A 6,421-nucleotide genomic window follows, 5' to 3' on the forward strand; every position below is an offset into this window, starting at 1 on the left:
CCCGGGAACAAGCACTGGCACGAGCAGAAACAGAAGCAGAAGCACAGGGCATGCAAATTTTTGCACTCTGCCCTCGTCGGAAGTTGCTGAATTTTGATTTATGCCAACGAAATTTATGCCACACAACGTGCGACTTCCACTGTCTCTGGCTTAAAGTTTCCCCCAAACGCAAAAGCAAAAGCGAAATCGAGACGGCTTTAACTTGGGCAGCATCAGCGGGAATAGATTTCATTATCGGACGGTTGCATCTCGTACACAACATCATCAACTTTTGCCTTGTCAGACATTATAAACGGTCTGCACACGCCTCATTTATTATTTATTATTTGTACTTGGTTCGGGTTTGAGCCCTGGCTCGGGCTCGGGGTCGGGCTCGGGCTCTCGGGTTGGCTCTTCTTGTAAGCAAATGTAAGCAAATTTCCCCAAACAAACATTAGCGAGCAGACATCTTTTTTGTGCGTAGCTATCACAATCGTTGCGAGCGCGCGCACACCGGAAATACGAGCGGGATGCCAGGATGTCGGCCTGGAGATGGCCTGAATGCTCGTCTCGCTCTCTGACGCGTGTGGAGTGGAATGATTGCCGGGCGGCTGCCGTGAGTTATGCTTCGGTCGAATCGAGTTGCCAGCGAGCATCTGTTAATGGTATAATCCCCTTGTAGAACGAGAGAGATCTTTTAATTAAGAGGCCACACGCTCGCATCCTCATTAATGGTTTGTAAGATTTCACTGCTCTCGGGTTTGATTGTTCATTTTCAGGAATTTACAGATTTTTGAATGCTTTCGGAGCTCACTGCATAATGCGACTAGTGAGCTGTTTATTTGTCGAACTGATGATGATTTTGTTGCAGCCGCTGCACATTGGGCGGAATGCCGATTTTTTAGCATTTATCTCAAAATTATTTTGTTATAGTTTTACAATTTTATTATTATTCCCCTTCATTAAATGGCCATCCTTGGATTTTTGGAAACCCTTTAAACGTTCCTTGTTTCTGAGAGTAAACATTGCGAATGTTCGAATTTCAGCGATTTCCATTTAAGAGAACCAAACAACGTTGTTTATTATGGAAAATGTACATTAAGGTATTTAGTATATTGGTTAGAATTCTTTAGACATTTTAGGGCCTACCTCAAACTAGTTACCTTTCGTGGTGCAGAAGAAGTAAGATTTCTGCACCTTCGAACTATTTTCATAGATTCAGACAAGGTCGATATTCGTCGAGGCGATTTGCTGGAAGTTTGGTTGAAAGCAACTTTTGACTGGATATGCGAAGAAATAAATCAAGATTCTTCTCCAGAGACTACTTCGAGATTATGCAGTTCGTTTTATACATATCATAACGAATTGGTCCTCAGAAATGGTAAATCAGTAGGGATTCAGAAAAAGCCGCAATAATGACTCGAAAAAATCCAAATGGAAGGCAAACTTTCGACTGAAATGGGATCAAATATAAACAAATCAAGTTAGAATAGCCCTGGAAATTCCAATAATGGAAATACGGCGAGAAGAGCGTTTTCAAATGATAAACTATTTACCTCTATATTGAATATCAATAAAAAGTTACTAGGCAAGCTTGACTAAATTTCAATAGTTCTTTCATTCAAGTAGCAAACAAGTTCAATTAAACAAATTTTGCTTAAAACTCGTCAATCGGGGGCTTTTGGGGTCGCTGATTACGAATTTGATATTAGTTTTCTAGTTTCAAGATGTATTGAGATATTTTCTCTTCTAGATGTAGATGTAGCAAGTTCGGGGAGTTATTAGTTTTAGGTGAATCCGGCCTTATTGGAGCCGCCATTTTTAATTTTTCAAAACTGACTTCAGTTTCGTAATTATTAACTTCGAAAACCGAGTGACGAGTTTCAAGCGAATCCGATGAATTTGTACTGGCATGAGCTCAAAAAAGAATTGCAAATAGGGGACTACCAGCAATTGAGTTAGCAGAGGGATCAGCAGATGACGATACCGATTTTAAAGTCCATGACAATTTTTCATTTGAGTGAGAGGTTGTATTCATATATATTTACATACATATATGTATACAAATTATGTTTAATGATTGATTTGAAAATATTCCTGTGGTTTTTTATTGGATCAAATAAATCAGTAAATCAAAAGATCAGATTTTTTCTGACACTGCCATAATTCATTGCGAATCATTTCGAAGTTGTAAAAAATCAGGAACAGATTAAGCGACTAGGGTACAGCAGTAGAGAAGGATTTAGAAGATGGCATTCGAAGAGTACTGAGGAAGAACGGGCATAAGTCCGGCTTAGAAATGGACTAAGAATCCACAGGCGTAGCGGTAGACGGATGATGTGGGAAGTCGGCATTGGGGAGAACGGAAGAAGATCATACCCACAAGTATTGCGCAATTAAACTTATATGAAAGGTTTGCTTGTGGTTTGCAACCACAAAGTGCGCCACAGCGAAGAGGTAGGGGATATACATTAAAAACATTAAAGACTTAACTGAAATGCATTATGTGTGGGTGGAGCCTGATTGGAAATATTCAAAGTTTCGTCTCCTATGTAGCTTTACTATGGAGGTTAATGACAAAAAATGGCATTTCCGCCCAGTGTGCGCTGCTTTGATTTGTTTGCTGGTTTATGAATATATCCGTTGTATGTCTGCTAATTTGATTAACAGTGTACGAACGATAGAAGGTTTTGTGGGGTGGCCGTGTTTGATTAGTGGGGAATTAGGAAATGGAATTTTCCGAGCATAAGGCTCCAAAAGGCAGGTGTCAAGATCCAGGTACTACTCGTACACTAGCTGACTTCGAAAACGTCTTGCCCATCAGATCATCTAAAGACGGTATAGCTTGGAACCAAAAGAGTAAATCCTACAAATGGATAAATAAGTTTCGGGGCATATCGAAATTCAAAATTTTACATCTCCTTCTACATAGTTCCAATAGTTAAAAGATATGAGGATCTAGTTTCAGCATTCATTTCTCTGCTTGGTTATTATAGGCATCATTGAGATCGTTCTACCTCTAAGTGCCTTAAAAACCCCGTCATAATGAGTTTAAGTCTCGTCAAAGTTTTGACTATATGAAAAACCATCCTTGACTTCCAGATGTCCTACATATTTCTGACTTGTCCATCAGATCATCCAAGTGCATACGGGAACATACTTTGCAAAGAAGATCTAGCTCATAAATGATCTTAATTATAAGTTGGTCTTTAGCCGAAGCCCACACTCACCTCAGGATTATGGCTGTTTCTCTGATAGAGCTTATCCAAAAATACTACTCCGCTTGTAGTCTTAGCTGCACTCGACTTGAAGACCTTCCGTTGGGTGTAGGTAACGTTTCAATCGCAAACACTTCACTTGTTGGCTCAATCGTTACGGGCCGTTAATCACTCAAAACAAGTGCGTACAATTTGCAGACCGGAAATGAAATTATTGTCAGAATGGCGACGGACATGCGACAAGTGAACGCGACAGCGACGCGCCACGCGAATAAAGGTTTTGTTTGTATTTGATGTCGCCGTAGTAGTTTCGTAGCGGATATGCAAGGAAATTTGTCAGTGCAAGGACAAGGCAGACTGGACACCGACGGCAGCGAAGGCAGCGAAGGCCACAACGTATACGGCGTTGAGGACGAGGATAAGAACGCGTTCCTTGATGTTCGCACAGGTGCATAGGAGGAAAGGGAGTAGCAGTCGGAGAAGTTGGGGCCGCCAACGAAAGCGGAATGAAAATGAAATCAAAAAGCGAAATTTCTATAATTTCCGCACAAAAATATCCGCGACACACACGGAGGAGGACACATGTGAGTGTTGCAGTTGCAGTTGTTCGTTCGTGTGTGTTTTGGTTGCTATTGCCACGCCCACAGCCAGCAACAAGCTGGGCGTCTGTGTCCAAGTTTGCCACTCAACTAACGGGTAACGTGTGTGTGTGTTTCCTTCTTGTCCCTTTTCTTTTTTCGCTAGTATTTTTCTTGTGTGCTGCCCACTTGGCCAAGTGAACGTTTCGTTTTCTTTGCCTTTCCTGTGGATGTGGATGATATTGACGACGTGCAACCGACGAATCTTAACCGCAAAATACCGTTATTATGTCGTCCGCGACGTGTTGCACGGTAACGCGCACTCGAAGTTAATGTGGCCCGGTGCTCGCCCAGATCATCCCGTCCGAAACAACGCTTGAACGTTCAAAGATGGCGACACGGACACGGACAGAGGCACGGACTCAAACACACACTCCTCCCACAATCATTATATTTTGGAGCTGTGTGTAATCAGCAACCGCGACGCTGCTAGCAAGGATGTCACCCCATCGTCCGTTCTTGCGGTGGTTGATGCGCAGGCGCGCTCCGCACTCCTGCTTTGCCCTTTTATCTGGTGCTGTCATCGGCTGCTGCTTCTGCTTCTGCTTCTACTGCTGCTGCTGCGAGATGGGCGGAGCCAAAACTGTGCCGCCGTGGATGCTCCTGGTGCTCCATTGGACTGCTCTTCTCTATGTTCTTGGGCAGCACTGTGGCAGCAGGCGGCGGGCATCATTAGTGCTGGCGAAGAGACCCCATTTTGGGCGGAAGTGCGTATGAGCAATATTTTAACAATGGCGTTTAAAACAGTTAAAGAGCCAGTACTAACACACGCTACTCTTATCTATGTGTGTGCATGTGTGTGCGCTAGTGTGTGAGGCCATTAGGCTCTTAGTTTAGCAAGGACTTTAAGACCCAGCCCAGCGATAAGCCCTCCTCGCCGCACACATAATACCATTTTAATTTCAAGCCGAAGTGGCCACAAAAGACGCCCCAAGATCTCGAGATGCGCCTGCCAAAAAGGATATAATTAACATGCCACAGCCCCACTGAATCACACATGTACACGCACACATGCTTACACTTGTATGTACTACATGTGTTAAATGACTTATAGATAAGCGCCCAGAACGGTGACATGATTTAAGGTACTGTGTCGAGGCGGGGATAATTTGTGATAAGCTAGCATATGGCATGGAATGGGGAGCTTCATTTGCCATCTCATAATTAGGGGAGCAGATGAAGCGGAAGAAAAATGTCTACAAATCGTAGATCTAGTTAATGAGCACTGAAGTAGAGCCACTAACTATACAGTAGTGTCAGTTCATACAACGAATACATTCCAAAAGAATTTTCTGAATTGGGTCCCTGGTATTCAGCAGTGGCGTTCGGCTTGAGCCACGTCATCACGAGCCAGCCGGTCCAGCAGTGCATTTGAATGTGTTTGAGTAACACACATACAATATTATCTCTCAAAAATATTTGATACAATAAATTTTTTTATTTTTAGCGCTTCGCTTAACTTGGTTTTGTGTTTCGCTTGAGGTTCCAGCGTATTTTAATGGATGGGTGCACAAGTATTCTCACATTCTGCGTGTATAGGTTTTAGGATTGCTGGCGTTTGTGGGCTATTTCACTTTCGTCTTCTGGGCTCACATACCCTTAATTTTTAGAGTATTATGACAGTTTTTCAAGAAGCTTTCTCCACAATATCAACAGAACTGTTATAAGCTTATAACTTATAATTAGACCTCGGATTTTGCATATTTGCATATTTTCATCAGATTTTTATAAGTTATAAGGATAAGCGGATATACACATGTAAATATACATCATATACATATGTATATCATAATTGACTTCACATTCAAAGAAATCTTCATTAGGTTATTCAAGGTGCGACGTTTAGCCAAAAGATTTGAAGTTTGATGGGCAAGTATGACACAATCTGTATAGACCCATTTCAAAGCTATCCATAATAATAGATGATATATATAATTTTCTGAACGCAAATCACTTTTGTACATGGGATCAAATGTAAGTTTATATGATACTAGGGGACAAGCCCCCCGCACAATCGATTCGCTTGTGCGCCAACCCCCGTCTCACTTGCTAAAGCAGCCACAATAATTGTCTCAATGAACTGCAATTTTTCAAGAACTAACGTGTCGGTCATTTGTAACTGAGAAACATCTGCGTCTGTGAGATACATTTATATCTGTGATAGTAGAATTTTGGGCGACGACGACGACGATCCATAACCATGTATTTCATATACAATAATATGTACAGTACAATACATATATTTACCTACATGCATATGTATGTATGTACATGTCTGTATAGATAGATGTACAAGGGGATTTTATTATGCGAAAAATTCGTAATGTAGATCTAATTTTTGCAGAATATAGCATTTCAGTATTCTGGAAATAAATTCGTTACATAGAAAACTTCTTTGTACGGATGTTCGTATTAGAGAAATTCGCCTGCAAAAGCTTTCAAATTCCTTGGAAAAGTAACGGTATATGAAGCTTAGTAAAGGTGAAAGTCCTTGTAGAGCTTCCAGTGCTTGAGCACCCTCATAAGCTCCCATAGCTTTAGCCAAGTCAAATAAAACTTGGATCCCAAAAAAAATTCGTCATTAAG

This window comes from Drosophila persimilis, unplaced genomic scaffold, assembly GCF_003286085.1.
Source record: "Drosophila persimilis strain 14011-0111.01,24,50 unplaced genomic scaffold, DperRS2 tig00000700-arrow-arrow-pilon, whole genome shotgun sequence".
NCBI classification, from domain to species: Eukaryota; Metazoa; Arthropoda; class Insecta; order Diptera; family Drosophilidae; genus Drosophila; species Drosophila persimilis.